Genomic DNA, 21,305 nt, shown 5'->3' with positions numbered 1-21,305 from the left:
GGCTAAAACTAAAATAAAAATTAAAAAACTGTATTAATTGTCAACTAGGATGTGTACCACCTATAACACTTACATAATGCTGAAGAGAAAACAAGTGATATAGCCATTTTGGAAAAGCAGCTTGGCAGTATCTTACAGATTTAAATACACATCTGTCATATACCCAACAATCCCACTCCTAGGTATCTGCCTAAGACAAATGAAAATTTATGCTCTTGCAAATATCTGCAAGTGAATATTTATAATACTTTTATCTATAATCTTCAAAAATTGAAGACAATACAGATGCTGCTCAATCGATGCATGCATAAACAAACCGTGGTCCATCCTTAAAGCGAAATACTACTCTGCAATACAAAGGAATAAACTATAATTTCACACAACAGTATGAATAAATCTTTGATGCTTTTTGCCAAAGTCAAAAGGTGATATATTGTATGAGCCCATTTATCTGACACTCTGTAAAAGGAAAAATTATAGGGATGAAAAACAAATTAATGGTTTCCCAGGTGTCAGGGAGTGGTTTACTATACAGTGACTATACAGGGGAGTTCTAGAGGGGTGTCATGGTCAGGTTCATGTGTCAACTTGGCCAAGTGGTGGTACCTGTTTGCCTTGTGGGGCAAGTGCTGGCCTGTCTGTTGTGATGAGGACATTTCATAGAATTAAATCATGATCATGTCAGCTGCATCCACAGTTGATTTTATTTGTAATCAGCCAAAAGGGAGTGTCTTCTGCAATGGGAGATGCTGAATTTAATCACCAGAAGCCTTTTAAGGAGGATTCAGAAGAGACAGCCTTTCTGCCTGCTTTGGCTAGCGAGCCTCTCCTGTGGAGTTCGTCCAGACCCTCCATCAGAATCGCCGGCTTCGCAGCCTGCCCTGCAAATTTTGGACTCTGTGTTCCTGTGGTCACATGAGACACTTTTATAAATTTTATATTTGCGAGTGTTCCCTGTTGATTCTGTTTTTCTAGAGAACCCTAACTAATATGTCTTGGTACAAGGAGTGGTTCTTAAGAAACAGAATCTTAAAAATGGGTTTTTATGAATGGTTTTCTACTCTGACTGGACTCAAAGGCACTAAGAACTCTGATTCCCTTAATCAGAATGACACTCCTAATCCATGGAATGAGTTGGCAAAAGAGATAGTCAAAATACCACCACTCGATTCTCCTAATGCTTCGCTTGTACAAAGCCAGGCTCTGGGGGATAATGTTTTTGACACCTTTACAGAGTTTTGTGGAAATAAGAGGTCTAGAGATGTTGGTTGGTTGTTGTTAGATACACTGGCTACATTAAAGAGTGAAAGGGATGGGTTTAAGTCTTCAGACAAGAAGCTTTAGCACTGTTTGACAGATGTAGAAGTTTCTATGAATATCCTGAAGGAAAATCTTATTTTCTGTAGCCGCAGACTTGAGATCTCTGAAATCAGACTCAGAATCTTATTGCTAGAGTAGCAACTTTACAACGTAAACTGAAATCTCAATGTTGCATGGTGTCTACCGTTAAAGTGAGGGCATTGATTGGAAAGGAGTGGGACCCTGAAAAATGGGATGGTGACATATGGATTGATAAAGATGTTGGGGGTGAGTTGAAACCCTAGATCATACTGAGTCTTCTCTAGATAACCCTGTAATAGTCTGCCCTGAGGACATAACCACCCCACCTCCAGCCCACCTTGAAGGAATTAGCCCTAGAGTGATTAATCTTGTTTCACCAGATGAAACTGCAAATGAAGGCCTGGAAGCAAATGGCTTGGAAGATACTTCTAATTCTTTTCATGACCCACCCCCACCATACCTCATTTCTTACAGACCTATAACTAGAATAAAGTCCCAACAGGCCCCTAACGGTGAGGTACAAAGTATCACACATGAGGAGGTACATTATACTCCAAAAGAAATACGTGAGTTTTCCAATTTATACAGACAGAAATCAGGGGAATATGTGTGGCAATGGATTTTAAGGGTGTGGGATAATGGTGGGAGGAATATAAGGCTGGATTAGGCTGAATTTATTGATATGAGCCCACTAAGCAGAGATTCTACATTCAATGTTATAGCTCGAGCAGTTAGAAAAGGTATTAACAATTTGTTTGGATGGTTGGTTGAAACATGGATCAAAAGGTGGCCAAAATTACCTGAGGTTAAAATGCCAGAACTGCCCTGGTATAATGTAGATGAGGGGATCCAGAGTCTTAGAGAGATTGGAATGTTAAAGTGAATTTATCGTGCAAAGCCTGCTCTTTCACCCCAGGAATGTCTGGAGGATGCACCTTTTACCAGAAGAGAGAAATAAATTTGTGAGACTAGCACCATCATCCCTGAAGAGCTCTGTGGTTGCACTTCTCTGTAGGTCAGATATTACTGTAGGAACTGCTGTCACTGAGCTGGGATCCTTAAACACAATGGGGATGATGGGATCTCGAGATGGCAGAAGCCAGGTAGCACCACTTAATCGCCAATGACAGAATCAACGTGGCTGTTAAAATAGACAGCAAACTCAAAGCAGGCATCAAAATAATCTGATTTACAGAGATTTGTGGCATTGGCTAGTAAATCATGGGGTACCTAGAAATACAATAGAAGGGCAGTCTACTAAATTCTTGTTCGAGCTGTATAAACAAAAGAGTTCTAGGTCAAGTGACCAGAAGTCTAACCTGAATTACAAAAACACAGAGTCACGGCCCCTTAATCAATTTCCAGACTTGAAACACTTCAAATGAAGGGGAGGACAGGTTCTTTGGAGGAGAACCCTGTTACACTGCCACAAACTTGAACTGTTAATCTTTCTCCATGCCTTCCCCAAGGAGACCGAAGGCCTTTTACCAGGGTAACTGTGCATTGGGGAAAAGGAAATGGTCAGATATTTCGGGGATTATTAGACACAGGTTCAGAAGTGACATTAATTCCAGGGGACCCAAAATGTTACTCTGGTCCACCAGTCAGAGTGCGGGCTTATGGAAACCAGGTGGTCAATGAAGTTTTAGCTCAGGTCTGACCCACAGTGTGTTCAGTGGACCCCCAGACCCATTCTGTAGTTATTTCCCCAGGTCCAGAATGTATAACTGATATAGACTTACTGAGCAACTGGCAGAATCCCCACATTGGCTCTGTAACTCGTGCAGTGAGGGCTATTATGGTGGGAAAGGCCAAGTGGAAGCCACTAGAACTGCCCCTACCTAGCAAAATAGTAAATCAGAAGCAATACTGGATTCCTGGAGGGATTGCAGAGATTACTGCCACTCTTAAGGACTTGAAAGATGCAGGGGTGGTGATTCCCACCACATCCCCATTCAACTCTCCTATTTGGCCTGTGCAGAAAACAAATGGGTCTTGGAGGATGACAGTGGAATATCATAAGCTCAACCAGGCTGTAACTCTAATTGCAGCTGCTGTTCTAGATGTGGTATCATTGCTTGAGCAAATCAATAAATCCCCTGGTACCTGTTATGCAGCTATTGATCTGGCAAATGCAGAAACAGTTTGTTTTCAGCTGGCAAGATCAGCAAAATACTTTCACTGTCCTACATCAGGGGTATATCAACTCTCCAGCCCTATGTCATAATCTTGTCCACAGGGACCTTGATCGTTTCTCCCTCCCACAAGACATCACACTGGTCCATTATATTGATGATATCATGTTGATTGGACCTAGTGAGCAAGAGGTAGCAAATATTCTAGACTTATTGGTAAGGCATTTGCATGTCAGAGGATGGGAGATAAATCTAAGAAAACTACAGGGGCCTTCCACCTCAGTGAAATTTCTAGGTGTCCAGGGGGGGTGGTGCATGTTGAGATATCCCTTCTAAGGTGAAGGATAAGTTGCTGAATCTGGCCCCTCCTATGACCAAAAAAGAGACACAGTACCTAGTTGTTTTTTTTGGATTTTGGCAACAACATAGTCCTCATTTGGGTGTGCTACTCTGACCCATTTATGAAGTGACCAGAAAAGCTGCTGATTTTGAGTAGGGATCTGAAGAACAGAGACTCTGCAAGAGGTCCAGGCTGCTGTACAAGTGGCTCTGCCACTTGGGCCATATGATCCAGTAGCTCCAATTGTGCTGGAAGTGTCAGTGGCAAATACAGATGCTTTCTGGAGCCTTTGGCAGGCCTCTATAAGAGAATCACAATGCAGACCCTGAGGATTTTGGAGCAAAGCCTTACCATCTGCTGCAGATAACTACTCTCCTTTCGAGAAACAACTTTGGCCTGCTACTGGGCCTTAGTAGAGACTGAATGCTTAACCATGGGCCACCAAGTTACCATGAGACCTGAGTTGCCTATCATGAGCTGGGTGTTATCTGACCCACCAAGCCATAAAGCTGGGCATGCACAGCAGCACTCTACACTAAAATGGAAATGGTATATACGAGATATAGCCTGAGCAGGTCCTGAAGGCACAGGAATGTTACATGAAGAAGTGGCCCAAATGCCCATGGTCTCCACTCCTGCCATTACCTTCTCTTTCCCAGGCCAGAGCTATGGCCTCTTGGGGAGTTCCTTACAGTGAATTGACTGAGGAAGAGAAAACTTGACCCTGGTTACAGATGTTTCAGCATGATATGCAGGTACCACCCAAAAGTGGACAGCTGCAGTACTACTACACCTTTCTGGGGTGTCCTTGAAGGACAGTGGTGAGGAGAAATCCTCACAGTGGGCAGAACTTCGAGCAGTACACCTGGTTGTTCATTTTACTTGGAAGGAAAACTGGCCAGAGATGCGTTTGTATACTGACTCAAGGGCTGTTGCTAATGGTTTGGCTGGATGGTCAGGGACTTGGAAAGACCATAATTGGAAAGTTGTTGACAAAGAGGTCTGGGGAAGAAGTATGTGGATACACATTTCTGAGTGGACTAAATACATGAACATATTTGTGTCCCATGTGAATGCATACCAGAGGGTGATTTCAGCAAAGGAAGGTTTTAATAATCAAGTGGATAAGATGAACCATTCTATGGATACCAGTCAGCCTCTTTCCCCAGCAACTCCTGTCATTGCCCAACAGGCTCATGAACAAAGTGGTCATGGTGGTAGGGATGGAGGTTATGCATGTGCTCAGCAACATGGACTTCCACTCACCAAGGCTCACTTGGCTATAGCCACTGCTGAGTGCCCAATCTGCCAGCAGCAGAGACCTACAATCAGCCCCTGATATGGCAACATTCCCTGAAGTGACCAGCTAGCTACATGGTGGCAGGTTGATTACATTGGACCACTCCCTTCATGGAAGGGGCAGTGATTTGTTCTAACTGGAATAGACACATACTCTGGATATGGGTTTGCTTTCTCTACATGCAATGTTTCTGCCAAAACTACCATCTGTGGACTTTCAGAATGCTTTATCCATTGTCATGGTATTCCACACAGCATTGCTTCTGATCAAGGAACGCACTTCACAACAAATGAAGTGTGGGAATGGGCACATGCTCATGGAGTTCTCTGGTCTTACCATGTTCCCCATCATCCAGAGCAGCTGGATTGATAGAATGGTGGAGTGGCCTTTTGAAAACTCAATTACAGTGCCAGTTAGGTGGCAATACTGTGAAAGTCTGGGATAATGTTCTCCAGGAAGCTGTATATGCTCTGAATCAGTGTCCCCTGTATGGTGCTGTTTCTCCCATAACCAGGATCCATGGGTCCAGGAACCAAGGGGTGGAAATGGGAGTGGTACCACTCACTATTACCCCCTAGTGATCCACTAGGAAAATTTTTGCTTCCTGTCCCTGTGACCCTGAGCTCTGCTGATCTACAGATTTTAGTTCCAAAATGGGGAGTGCTTCCACAGGAGAAACAACAATGATTCCATTGAGCCGGAATCTAAGACTGCCACTAATCACTTTGGGCTACTTATGCCACTGGATCAACAAGACAAGAAGGGGATTAAATTATTGCCTGGGGTGACTGACCCTGACTATCAGGGGGAATTAGGACTGCAACTACATAATGGAGGTAAAGAAGAGTTTTCTTGGAATATAGGAGATTGCTTAGGGCGTAATTTAGTACTACCATGCCCTGTGATTAAAATCAATGGAAAACTGCAGCAACCCAATCCAGCCAGGACTATCTATGGCTCTGAAACTTCAAGAATACAGGTTTGGGTCACCCCACCAGGCAAAGAACCACAGCCAGCTGAAGTGCTTGCTGAGGGGAAAGGGAACATGGAATGGGTAGTGGAAGAAGGTAGTGATAAATATGAACTTCAACCATGTGATCAGTTACAGAAATGAGGACTGTAATGCTGTTCTGTTCATGTTATACTATTTAAGTTGTGAGATATCAAATTTAAGAATGAATATTATCCTAGAATTTGCACCCTATTCTGGAGAGATTTATTGTGTTTCCATTATATGCAAGGCAGTTGAGTATTGTTAGCTGAAAGAAAAAACATGTGTTCTATCTGTTTTTATTTAGAAATTAGGTATGGTTTAAGGTGGCATGTATAGCTGCCAAGTTGACAAGGGTGGACTGTCATGGTCAGGTTCATGTGTCAACTTGGCCAAGTGGTGGGACCTGTTTGTCTTGTTGGGCAAGTGCTGGCCTGTCTGTTGTGATGAGGACATTTCATAGAATTCAATCATGATCATGTCAGCTGCATCCACAGCTGATTTCATTTGTAATCAGCCAAAGGGGACTGTCTTCTGCAATGAGTGATGCTGAATCTAATCACTGGACGCCTTTTAAGGAGGATTCAGAAGAGACAGGCTCTCTTCCTGCTTTGGCTGGTGAGCCTCTCCTGTGGAGTTAGTTCAGACCTTCCATTGGAATCATCAGCTTCACAGCCTGCCCTGCAGATTTTGGACTCTGCATTCCTGCTGTCATGTGAGACGTTTTATAAATTTTATATTTGCAAGTGTTCCCTGTTGATTCTGTTTCTGTAGTGAACCCTAACTAATACAAGGGGCATGGAACATTTCTGTATGAAACTCTAGTTCTGGATACTCAGTTCTATGCATTTGTCAATACTCCACAGAATAGTACAACGTAAAGAACAAATTGTGCAGAATAAACTTTAAAAAAAAAACTCATCCAGGATATGAGGGAAAGATGGGACACTGCCATGACAAATGAATCTTTTACAAACAAATCACATAATTATTCTGGAGGGTATGGGGGAGAAAGAAGCTAAGCTACATAATTTGGACTACAGAGTTTTGATTGGCTATTATAAGGCTGCTGGACACTGTACACAAGTACCAAATTTGTTTCTTATAGGGATATGTGTTAGCAATTTTGAAACTACTTTATTGTTTACTAGTATTAGGCCAACAAGTAGATAATGAGAGCCAGGTTTCTCATGGATGGAGAAATAAGTTAAAAATAAGGAAATGAGGAAGACTAGACTAAACCCTGTGCTGATGAACTGGAGTTGGATATATTAATATAAACTCTTTTTAAAGCTATATGTAAAGATAAATACACAAATACAAATGTGTGTTTGTGTGTGCATGCATGGGTTAGTCTACAAATACATTTTCTAGTTCTATCCACAAGAGGGATTAGAAATAGTGACACAGAAGTAGTGTTAACATATGTAGCACCCAGAGAATGGTTTCTAAATACCTTTCTAAAGATATTTAGCAAGGACACAGTACTTCTTGGAGACCTGGTTGATTCCTGCTTGGAGGATTTAGGAAGGGATGTATAAGATGAAATTGAAGCATTTTGCATTTTCAGAAAGTAAGGAAATACTAAAAATAATAATAATAGTGATAATAATGATGATGATGAGAGATAGGGGTACATACAAAGGGCACAGGAGTCCATCTGAAAGGGATCCCAATGGCCAACTTTAAAATAATTTGAATGACAGCAGAAAGAGCAATAGTTTTGGAACAACACAATTAAAAAAATACAAATCCATTGAATGGATTTAAAGAAAAATCTATTTAATAAATACTTGAATAGATAACTGGGAAGTACAGACAACTCTTGGTTATAGAATAATTTCACTTAATGAATGTATATGGAATATGGAACTATAAAATCACCACTACAACCCCACAGTAATAATTGCGGCAGGCAAAATCCTCTGTTGAATGCTAAAATTAGTGGGTAAAAGTTAAACAAAAACAGATTTGCATTGTGTGGACATATTCAGTAATTGTCCTGAAATATTCAGTAATGACTAAAAGGAAAATAGAAACTCTACGGTGGAAAATTCTGGCATCCATAATATTAACCACAAGATCAAGGTTACCAATAAAATCTGTGGACATCACATACCCTGAAGGGATGCACTGAGAAGAGCTCATCACTGTGGAAGCATTCTTCCTAATAATGCAGAACTTCAATCTAAAAGTGATGAATCATCAGAAAAGCCCAGTTTGAGAGATATTCTACAAAGACAAGGAGGATGGAGAGCGTTACAACTCAGAGGAGAATGAGGAGACATGACAAGTGAATGCAATGTGGAATCCTGGATTGCATCCTGGGACAGAAAGAGGACAATAAGTTGGGGGGGGAGCATTAAATTCAAATAAATTGTGTAATTTAATTAGTGGTATTATTTCGAGATCTTTTCTTTGCTTAGAATAATTGTTCCATGGCTATGCAAGATACTAATTGGATAAAGGGTAGACTGTTTTTGAAAGCTTTCTGTATGTCCAATTTGTCACAAAATAAATATACTTTTTAAAAATGTGAGCTTCTAATCAATATATATGTATATGCTTATGGTATGTTTTGAGCCACACCTTTCCATCATTCTGAATACAATGAAATGATAGATAAAATATAAGAAGTAAAATTATAAGTGATACTGCCGGTTCCCCAAATATAAAAATCTCCTCAGGGATCAGAAATGGAAAAGTGGCTAACAGGGCTGAAGCATCAGGCCTACTGAGTCTAGAAACTGGGCTAGGTGACTGAAACAGGGTAACAGGAAAGAATAATGCTTCATATGAAGAAAGGTAATGAATCCAGTTGTAGTAAAACAGGAAACTAGTTGGGTTTCTCTAAGCTAAGAAAGAGACTAACGTAGAAGTTGTGAGGAAGAGTGATTTGTAGGAAGCTGTTGCCTATGGAAGTGAGAAAAAATCAGAGCACTTTGATGACTTGGTTCTCGGACTGCATTTCTTGGTGATTTTATGATTGGAATAATAGCTTCAATTTAATTGTGGGCCTACCACAGGGAAATGGGTAGATGCAATTCTGAAATTCTTAAAAAAAATGAGAGATAGAGGGAAGACATGAGAGACAGCGACACACAGAGAGAGATTGATTGTTGGTTGTTATTTAAGAGGCATTCCAATCCCTTCTGCTCTATTACAGGTTATGTAAATCACAATACTTGAATTCTCAGTGTTTGCAACAAGATTATGTGATACCTTTCTAGTTATTGAGGTAAAAGTCTTAGCTTTGGGTGAGGGCTTTTGGACTCAAATATAACCTTGATAGGAGGAAATCTTTGAGTCTTCCCCATTATTTCTTCCTAAATAGTTGCATGGTATCTGGAGGTGCAGCTGCAATATTAAGGCCATGAGGATAAAAGCTACATGTTAGAGATGACAAACATGAAGCCAGATACAGTCAGCTTCCTTGATGTCTTTCTTGAGCTATTATAGCAACCGTGGTTTCTTACTTCTGTACATATTAAGTGAGAAAAACAAACCCTTCATTCACTTAAACCACTTGATTTTACTTACAGCAAAATGGGATTTTAACTAGTTCAGCGGAAAGCTAAAGTAATTATTCTTAGGATGTGTAAACCTAAATAATTTTAAATCGTATGAATAAATCTTATAAGAGAACAAATAAAAATGAATAATCAAAACATAAATTCCTTCTAGAAGGGATTAAAATAATTGGGAAATCTGAAAAAGTCTTTTAGAATAACTTTATAATTAAAAGAGATAACTGAAGGAAAAGCTTTCATTAAAATAGAACAAGAATCCAAGACATAAAAGATGCAAAACTAAAGTAAGAGCCTATGCATTTAAAGAAAAATACAACTTAAACTCATGGAAAGATTTATGATATAAACTCTTAGCAAACTAGAAGAGGGGAACTTCCTTAATCATAAAGGGTATCAAAGAGAAACCTAGAGAAAACAGATTAGATGATGAAACAGGAGAAGCACTTCAGAGATAAAAGTAGACTTAGATCTATAGATTCAACTCAGTTTGGACATGCTATGTAGCTTGACCAATTTAATGAAATTTACGTGGAAGAATTAGAGCCATATGTAACCAAAACAATTGTGAAGAAAAAGAGAAATTGTAGTGGCATTGCTTATGAAATGTCAATATTTATTTTAAAGCTATAATTACCAAAGCATTTTGCTATTGTTACAGGGATAAGCACAAGAACAAAGAGCTCTGAGATAGATCAATACATACATGAAAACATGGCATGTAACAGAGATGCCAAAACAAATAAGTTGTTAAATAATGAACATTCGGTAAATGATCCTGACCAGTTGGCTTTCCAGATGGGAAAAAATAAAATTAGATTCCTACTTCACATCATAAAAATGCAAAATAATTCAGAAATCAATAAAGACAACAGACATTAAAATGGAATTTTAGAAGAAATTATAGAATAACATTTTTCTAAGCTCTAAGGAAATATTTTTTTTAAAAAATCACCAAAAGCAAACACAAAATGGGTCAATATTATGGCTGTCATTGGTTGATCAGAGAGAAAAAATGTAGCTCTGTAAAAACAATTAATAAAAGTCTTACGCTTGAACGTTCTAGATCATACCCCATCACAAATGATAAGATTAAGTTCACAAAAATGTTTATGTTTGGTTAATCAATTCAAATATTTGGACAAGTTCTTTTAGTAAGTGTCCACCTATATTTCAGACTGCGGTAGAATCACCATGGAAGGGACAAAATATCTGAATCTCTGGTAATGTATCATCCATCATCCCTTATCTGTTACCTCAGCCACTCTGAGAAGGTATCCCTTGCTCTCTAGGTTAGGTAAGTAAAATTGTAGCTGCAAGGAAATAAACAAGGTAAGACTAGTTATGAAGACAGAGAAAATGAAGAAATTAATTAAAATCCATGATATTTAGCAATACTGTAACCATTATTTATAATCATTTAGAGAGCTGTACAATGACTTTATTGTCATTTTAATGTAATTAAAGCATAAGAGAATTTGGCAGATAAAACTTGCGATTGTGAAGAGTATAATTAATTGAAGTTGCAATCAATGCTCAAATGTTTGGAATTTCTTAATTATTTAAACTTATAAATTTTTGATTTATTAATTGTGTCACTACCATGTAAATATTTTGAGAAATGATGTTTGAAAATCGTTATACATTAGACAAGGGGCAAATAGACATGAAAGAATATATCAGAATGAGGAAAAAGATTGATACAATTGACCATACTAAATTTAAGATTGCTATATGTGTACCATAAGTATAAAGAAATTCAATTTACCCTTTCAAAAACCAAGATAAAATATAGGAAAAGGTAATTATTTGAAAAATATATGAATTAACTGGAAAAATATGACAAATAATAAGAGAATATTGTACACTGGCTGAATACAAAGTACACACGATTGAATAGGTGGCCATAAAAAATGGGAAGCAGATAAAAACATACTGGAATAAATGGCCTTATTTTCAAAGGCAAAAATGAAAACAATAAGAATGTGCAAACAGAAAAACAAGTTTAAAATAATATTGAGGGAGAAAATATAATTTTATGGAAAGCTATACTTTCATTTTGCATAATATGTTTTGAATATCATAAAGATTTTAATTCTATCTGTATTAATCTATATATATAAGTATATCCAAATGAATGATCAACAACAATTTTTAGATATAGCCAAATATTTTCTTTTAAAATTACAAATATGGTTGGAAAAACATTTTAAAAAGTGTAATGAGGAGGGACAATTGATGGGAAACTGGAAAAATATTAGATAGCTATGGGGCAGTCATAGTATATATATATATATATATATATATATATAGAGAGAGAGAGAGAGAGAGAGAGAGCTGAATAGAGATTCCAGCAATTGAACACAACACACATAAAAGTTTAGTTCATAGCAGAAAATGGAATTCCGCATTGGTTGGAAAAGAAGTACTAGTGAACAAATAAAAATGAAATTATTGGCTAGTGTGGTAGTTAGAGTCAGTTGTCAACTTGGCTGGGTGAAGGTACTTAGTTATGTTGCTGTGGACATAAGCCAACGGTACATGAACCTCATCTGTTGCTCATTACATCTGCAGTCGGCTAAGAGGTGTACCTGCTGTAATGAATGACATTTAATTTACTTGACTGGTGCTTAAATGAGAGAGCTCAATGTAGCACAGCCCAAGCAGCTCCACATACCTCATCTCAGCACTTGCAGCTCAGCCCAAGCCTTTGGAGATGCAGAAAGAAATCACCCCAGGGGAAAGTTGTTGGAACCCAGAGGCCTGGAGAGAAGGCCAGCAGAGATCACCCTGTGCCTTCCCACGTAAGAAAGAACCTTAGATGAAAGTTAGCTGCCTTTCCTCTGAAGAATTAATGAAATAAGTCCCCTTTTATTAAAAGTCAATCTGTCCCTGGTGTGTTGCATTCCAGCAGCTAGCAAACTAGAACAGCTAGCCATGTGGGAAAAAAATGGATCCTGTATTAGTTTAAGTTACCAGAAATGGAATGGGTTTTAACAAGGGAATTCAATAATCTATGAGTTTACAGTCCTAAGCCTACAAAAATGTCTAAACTAAGGCATCCAGGGAAAGATACCTTAATTCAGGAAAGGTCAATGAGTCTGGACCATCTCTGACAAGGGGGAATGCATATGGTTGACATCTGCTGGTTCCTTGCTCCTGGGCTCTGTTGATTTCAGCCTCTGTTCCTGTGAGGATTCCTCACTTGCTTCCCCAAGGCTGGCTTTCATCTCTTGGCTTACCTTGTCTTTCTCCAGGTTCTGACTTGTTTAACATCTCATGGAAAGGCACACAGCAATGTTTGCTGGGCTCAAAGCAACTCTAAACATCCATGACTCTGCTCTCTCTGTCAGCTCTGCTTTCTCCAAAATGTTTCCTCTTTTAAAGGACCCCAGTAAACTAATCAAGACCCCCCAGAATCACATCGCCATCTAATAAAAATCATCACACCCACAACTGGGCATGCTACATCTCAGCAAAGATAATCTAATCAAAGTTGCCATCTATCATATTGAATAAGAATTAAAAGAAATAGCTGCCCCCACAAGATAGGATTAGAATTAAACATGGATTTTGGGGGGTACATAATAACTTCAAACCAGCACAGATTCTTACCTCACTTTTTATGTGGAGATAAATTTCAGATGACTAACAATTATTGTAAAAAATGGAAGCCATAAAGTAAATAATAGAAAACAAGCAAGATCTTGAAATGGGACAGCTCTCCAATCATAAAAGTAAGATAAACAACATAAAAGAAAAAAAGTGATGAATCAATTTGTGCAAATATTAAAATTTGTGGTGTATAGAGAAAGCTAAAACCTAGTTAAAAGAAATAAACAATTTGATCTTTTATCTACCTACTTCAATAATAGTGATTATTTGTAAGTCAATAAATTCATGATATAATGTGAAAAGGACTACTCAACAAAAATGCATTGATTTTTAAATGTTAGAAAATATGCTCAAATTTAATCATAATAAGAAACATAAAGCCTAAGCAACACTATTTTCTCTACACTGTATTGAAAAGCCTCTGTGGAAACACTCATTCTCTTAACACTTGGTAGGAATTTAATTTGGGACAGTCTTTTCAGAGAATAATTTGGCAAAACATAGCAACATAAAAATACACATACTCATCACTTCAGCAATTCTACTTCTAGGACTATATCCAACAGTTATACTCTTACATGTGAACTAAAAAAAAATAAGTCGATATATTTGTTGTGGCTTTCTTTTTTTGCCTTAGCAAAATATAATAGAAACTACCTATATGTCCAACATTAGCTGGTTAGTAAAATGTAAACTTGGTGCATCCATACAGTGAAATACTATATAGTCAATTAAATATATTTTTATGGGACTGAATATTATTTGAATTATTTTAAGTGTGGGATGCAAGGTGTAAAATAAGTAGTACTTTTTATCTGCTAGACACTGTTCCAGGAACTAGGGATTTCAATTGCAAAAAGAACAAAGTTCCTGCCCTTAAATATCTTGTATTCTACTAGTGGGAGACAGCAGAAAACATATAAAGAAATCAACTAATTTTAAAAAATAATCTCAAATACTGAGGATTTTTGTAGGAAAAATAAAACAAGGTAATGGACTAAAGAGTGACCAGAAGTATATATGGATTTTGTTTATATTAAGTACTTATTTGATATATAAACATTAAAATATGCTACTTTTTAAATTTGTTTTTAAAAGATTCTGTAAAAAAGATTCCATTGACTTATTGTATTTTCACAAACTATCTCTGGAAAGATAAACAATCGACCAGTAGCAATGGTTGTCTCAGGGAAAGTGAGGGAGTCAGGTGTAAAATGTTCTTTTCTTGTTTTTCATTTGTATATGTGATTTTGGAACTCACACCATGTATATAAATAAATATATACATTTACATGTCTAATGAGACTTTAGTTCTTATATATTAGTGATTATTGGGTATAACTATAAGCCGATAATTTTAGCAAGATAAAAATTTATTAGAAATGAGAACTCTACTTTCACGTAATATTTATAAGGTATAGCTGAAAATACCTTTTGTCATTCCATTGACCCCAAATTTCCCATAGAAAAATGTGTTCATACTAAAACATTATCTTGGGAGAATGGGAAAGTATGTGGATACCTGAAAATGTGAAATTACATCTTATTTTGAGAATCACTGGGTCCATTACTTTTGTCCACTTTTAAAATTGTAATGTGTTATATGAGATAGACAAATAAGCACTTAAACATACATACCAACAGAACAGGGGCTTAATGCCTTCTTCATGTATAACCCTTTTTACCTAATGGTGATTCTACAGTGATCAGGGAAACTTCCTAGGAAATTCATTGAAAGGATTTGTTCATGGACTATTGATAGGACCACTGGAAAAGAAGAATTTTTTTCCTTCAAATCTATTTTGTACTTTAGAACACTTCATTCATAATCTTTCAGCATGGAAATGTCTGTTATTACTTATTATTGCCCTGACGATATACCCATTAATTCCTCAAAATACAACGTTCAATTTATTTTACACACAATTTCATGAAATACAAATTCATTAACTTAATTGTATGATGAGCTTAATTGAACAGGTTGCTTATTTCTTTCTCAACAAAAGTTTTATACTTTCTAGACTTTTAGGTATGGAGATTTTCTGAGCAGCCTATGGTAAAAATTTGTAGTTTTTTAAGTAATGCAATTATAGTTTTGAGGAGAAACAGAAAATGAGATAAATTCATTCCTTGTACTATTTTTCTTGGATGAAACTCTAGCAGCCTGTTGAAAGTGTCTATTAGAAAATTCATTGGAAGATAAACAATTTGCCATAGAAATCATCCTGAAATCTTCCTTCTCAAATTTACCATGAAGTTCTCAGTTTCAATTTCAGATATTTCACAGCAAAGCTATTATCCCAGAATAACTCTCATTTAAAAGTTGGAAAACAAGTGACCTTTTCTAGTGAGTCTGATAACAAGCCTAAATATATTTTATTATTAAAAATATTCTTATATAATTGATAATCACTAGCAAGAATTTATAAATTAAGATTATATAACGGCAAACTTTTTCTTATTTTATATTCCATGCTATTAGATATGGCACTTGTCTCTCATGAAATGTTAAGTTTATTTATTTCACTTGAAAACCTTAAATTGATTTTACTTACTTTGGAACTTTCACTTAAAACATCACATATAAATAGAAATTCACACCATTTGAAAAATGCTTCTCTCTCTCCCTGACAGACTATCTATATATATTCCTCACGCTAAAGAGAAAATAATTTGGAAAATGAGTCAAACATATTCTAGTTTATTCCCTCTTATTACAAAACAATATCAACAAACCAAAAACAGAGATCCTATATAGTCCTTCCACCCTTATTTCTGTACTCACCTTCAGGGTCAAGATAAAACAGGTTGTATGCTCAAACTGCACCACTCCTCATCTTTAATTTCCTACTCAATCTATTCTTATCTTTCCTTCAACCTCCTGACACCGCTCTTGCTAAGAGTATCAAAGGACTACATTTGCTAATCGAATAAGATCTTTTTGGTCATCATTTTACTCATCTCAAAGGTACTTTCAACATACCTAATGTTTCCCTCTTTTTAATTAGTTTTATTTATTACAGATGTGGGTTTACAGGACAATGAGATATCCCTCCATTTTTAAAAAAATGAGTCTCATTGATTTTTGGATGTCATTCTTTCTTGGTTTTAGATAACAATTGCCTGCATTTTAACTAGAAAGTACTAAAACAATGGCTAAAACAAGAAGTTTATTTATTTCACATACAAAATAATTCTGGAATCAGAAAGTCCAGGGCTCTTCTGACAGCTCTGGTGATATAACTGTCCTGTGCCATCCTTCAAGATATCCTTATTGACCAACATGGCTGCTCGTGCTCCAGTCATTATATCTGTATTAAATGTCAGAAGCAGGAGACAGGTCATAGGACAAAAGCAATCTTCCTTCCAACTAAGTCAGTTCCTTTAAATTGACTTATGATTGTTACACACACTACCCTTGAAAGAGAACATAATCATATGGTCATGCCTAAGACAAAGAAATCTGGGAAAGTATTTTAACAGGAAGCACAACCATCTGGAATAAAATTGGAGTTTCTTTAATAAAGAATAAGAGGAGGAGGAATATTTGTTACAATTAGCCATCCCTGTCACACTTACTTTCTTAAAAATTTTGCTCTAGTGTATATGTCCTCTTTCTATTGTCTGTAACCTCACCCTTTATACTAATTCCTTTTCACCAGCATTTAAATATATTTAAGGTTTTTCTATTTTAAAACAGAATATCTGGTGGTGCAACGGTGGCTCAGTGGCAGAATTCTCGCCTGCCATGCCAGAGACCTGGGTTTGATTACCAGAGCCAGCACATATCCATAAAAAACAAAAATGAAACAAAAGCAAAAAACATGGAATATCTACACTGGATGGGCAGATTTCAAATCTCAGCTTTACTTCTTGTTAGTTCTGGGATTCCAGGAAAGTTACATAACCTTTCTTTTCCCACAGTTTTCTCCCCTATAAAATAGTAAAATAATAGTTGTTACTTTTAAGAGCTGTTAAGGTTAAATAAGTTAATGGTTATAATACGCTCAGAGCATTGCCTGGCACACAGTAAATGCTGTGTTACTGATGGTGACGCTGCTGACAGTTTTTGAATAAACATTACTGAACCACTCACCATGTATGTCAGAAATTTGGAGTCTTCTAACAGAAGGAATGCTCTCAAAATGAAAATGTAAACTCTGTGTTCACCATACTTCCAGCCAAACGAGGCAAGGCTACCAGCTTTTAGACTTGTGCCTATTCTTCAAGAAAATTTCAAAATGAAATTCTTAGATGGTTTCCATTTCTTCTTTTAATTGGTCAGCAACAAGTTATAAACCCTAAATCATGTATCATCTAATATACCATCACTGTAAATTCTTTCCTGTCTCTGACCCTTCCACCTTTCCCCATTTCCCCATTGTACAAATCCTCTTACTCTGGACCACTGGAATCACAGTTTTATAACTAACAAACTCCTGTCAATTTGCAAATCTTTATTTGAATATTTTCTTAATTCCTTTGTCTTAAGTGAAACTGCTTCTCTTCTGAGAAAAATCAACTGTCATAGTATTTTCTAGTAATTTCTTTTTTTCAAACCTCAAAGCATAAAGTTGAGAATGGTGTTATTTCTACTTTTTGCTATGTCTAGGTCATTACTTGTTCAAAAAAAACCAAAATCTGCTTCAGTCCCTCAGGTATATTGCCTAACTCCTCCTGTTTTTGTCATTTAATGACTTCTAGATAGATCTCTCTAATCTTTCAATGATTTTGACATGTATCTTATAGATTTCCTTAACAACAGAAGCATTGACATCTTCCAGAGTCACCCAAGTGGAATTATCTATCTTAGCTTTTATATCTTGACTACTTTATCTTCAGTGTCATCTACGTTTATTCTCTTTTAACCTTCTACTCCCTCTGTCACCCCTAGTACCTTTGGCATTCCACTCTGGCCACGACCTTCACTCATATTTTGTTTATATAAATACCCCCACTATGATCAGTTTTTCTGTAGTCCACTGCCTTTTCTTCCTGATCCTATCATACTGGCCCAGTCCTTTCTTCATTTCCTTGTTATCCAGTGTGGTGGCTTGCAGCTATGTGCCCTCAGAAAAATATGTTCTTAAATTTAATTCATTCCTTAGAGTGTAAATCCTTGAAAGTAGAAGACTTTGATAAGATTTCTTCAGTTAAGGGTCTTAATCCTTTTATTAAAGCCCTTATACGGAAGGTTACAGAAAGAGAGAAAGCCAGAGGGAGGAGCCAAAAGCCAGAAGTCAACAGAAACCAGAGAAACCAGGAAAGGCCACAATGTACCTTGCCACATGAAAGTAAAGCCAAAGACCAAGGATCTGCCAGCAGCCAGTCCCAGATCACCAAAATCTTACAGCAGAGAGCATTGTCTTGATGACACCTTGATTTTGGACTTCTCCCAGCTTAAAACTGTGAGCTGATAAATTCCTATTGTTGAAGCCAACCCATTGCATGGTATTTGTTTTAACAACCAGGAAACTAATACATCAATTATAGATTAATACATTATTCTAAGAATACACTTTCCAGTATTACAAACTTCCTTTACTTTCTTTTAGTCTTACGTATTTGGCAAAATCCAAACTCTGGAAGAAACCAACCATACAACTTCCTACACCTGAAACCAAGAAGTCAAGCAATACAGCAGGAGTCACCCAATCAGCTCTCTGGCTTTCACTATAAACTCATGATCACTGACCCTCAATGGCCCCTCAGCACTATTCAGAAATCTTACTACAAATCTTTGAGCAACTGTCCATAATTCTATTTGGATAATGTACTTTCCAAACCTTCACCCCAGTAACTTCCAATTTTACCTTACCTGCTTAGTTTCAGTAGATCATTCATCTTCTGACAAAGAGAATCTATCTGAGAAGGAACTCCTTCAACCTCCTCCTGCCAGACACACGGACTGACATCTGCCTTCATCCTGTGATGTTTACCTGCTCATATGAAAGGACGATGCCTCCACCCTTATTTTGGATCTCAACTTTGTTACAAGAATTTCACACAAAAAATTACCCCCACTTTTTCCTATATGTTCACATTTTCATCCTAAGGAATCTTTCCTTGGCTTCCATTCAAGACTCTCCCATTTAAACAAACCTAAAAGCCCACAAACACAAACAAATAAACATATTCATTGTATTCCTCAACTCTTCCCTTTGTCGTTAATCACCTACATATGAAAGGTTCTAAACAAATTTGTTTCTACATGCTGAGTCCATTTCCTTACCTCAGAATCACTTTTTGACTTATTCCTCTGGCACCTTGCTGCAGTTGTCCATTAAATTGGTTCTTTATTAGGTTATATCTGTCTGCTCTTTCTTAACCCAATAAGAACTTTTCCATCTACTTAATTTTCTTTTTAATTGCTACTCTAGGCTTACCCTGTATAAATGTTACTATTTCTTTAGTTTTTTTTTAAAGACCTTTCTGACTTTGCAATATTTCTCTATTAATCTAGTTGGTACCCATCTCTTTACTTACTATATTTTCAAAGCTAACACACAAACATATATTTTTAAATGTGTTTCTAGATTTTAATATCTTCTCTGAATTCCAGAGCTGGATTCCCAACCTCCCATCAGATAACTTGCCTTAAATATTTCAAATAAATCTTTGACTTAATTTATCTCTACCTCCCCACATACAAGCATGTAGAAAAAAAATTCTCGAAAAATAAGAATAAAACTTTTTGTATTACTCTCCTAGGGCTGCCATAACAAAATACCATGAACTTGGTGGCTTAAAAAACAGAAATTTGTTTCTCACAATTCAGGCCAGAAGTCCAAATCAAGGTAGGGCCATGCTCCCTCAAAGCTTTAGGAGAGAACCTTTCCTTGCCTTATCCAGTTTCTGGTGACTCCTGGTATTCCTTGGTTTGTGGCAGCATAACTCCAATCTCTGTCTCCATCTTCACATGGCCTTCTTCCTTGTGTTTCTCTGTCTCCAAATCTCCTCCTCCTTTCTCTTAGAAAAATACCAGTTATTTAATTTAGGACTCACTCTATATCCAGGATGATTTTATCTTGAGATCTTTAATTACAATTACAACTGCAAAGACCATCTTTCCAAATAAGGTCACATTTTGAGGTTCCAGGTGGGCATGGATTTTGAGGAAACACTATTCAACCCATTATACTTAGTGACTGTATTTCCTCTGCCATACCATGTGTCAAACATATTTTAAAGTTTATTTTATTATAACTTTCTTACTATATTTTAAGTTCCATAAGGGCAATGACAGACTGTATTCATCTTGCTCAACATTGCATTTCCAGCAAATGAACACCACTTTAGCACGTGCTAAATTCTCATTACACATAAAAAACTGAATGAACGAGCAAACAGGATGTTCTAAGAGAACAATGGAAAATGTTAAATGAAAACTGAATACACTTTATAAGGAACATTTAAAAAAATAATCTTTTATAATCAGATCTCCTGATCCTCATTGTAAACTTGAGTAAATATAGAAATTAATTAGGAAACTAAGTTAGGGTGAATGCATATGACAGAAGGAAGAGTTTATAGCATAGTGATTTAAATAAAGTTGGCAATAGATTCTGGCATTATAGATTTCAGAACAGATGTATATATTTGAACTCTGAATTTATCATATTTTTCTTATTTAATTGACGTGTCTTAAATCATCTTTTTGTTCTTTGGGACAATCAACTGAATATCAGAATTATTGTAACAATATTTTAGAAATGCCATAATAATTTGAAATTTACTTTGTTCATTACTGAGACAGAATTCTAATATACCAACATCACTTAAAATGTCAGTATTTTATTAAATTAAAGATATTATAAAATTCATGTAATTGAACTTTAAAGGTCACAAATACAAACAGTAATTAGAAAATTTATAATTAGGAAAATAGTGCTATCATGTGAAATACTGAGTTCATTAATAAACAGTACTTTTTGATACGTAAGATAGTAGATACATCTAAAATTAAAAGAACAAAATTAAGTAGTGGACATAACTTTTTATAGAATGTAAAGGATCACAGCATTTTAATTCAACTTTTGTCCTGTGAAACTCTTAA

General features: G+C 36.5%; 1 protein-coding gene across 1 annotated transcript in view; it reads left to right on the top strand.

The window, feature by feature from the left end:
• CSNK2A2IP (casein kinase 2 subunit alpha' interacting protein) overlaps window positions 1–21,305 on the top strand; it is a 287,809-nt gene that overhangs the window by 187,290 nt on the left and 79,214 nt on the right. The window contains exon 4 of the transcript XR_013158580.1: window positions 10,812–10,931. The gene's annotated coding sequence lies outside the window, so the exon portion shown is untranslated. The remainder of the gene's footprint in view (window positions 1–10,811; window positions 10,932–21,305) is intronic.

This window comes from Tamandua tetradactyla, chromosome 10 (genome assembly GCF_023851605.1).
Source record: "Tamandua tetradactyla isolate mTamTet1 chromosome 10, mTamTet1.pri, whole genome shotgun sequence".
NCBI classification, from domain to species: Eukaryota; Metazoa; Chordata; class Mammalia; order Pilosa; family Myrmecophagidae; genus Tamandua; species Tamandua tetradactyla.
This window is presented reverse-complemented; position numbering and strand designations above follow the sequence as displayed.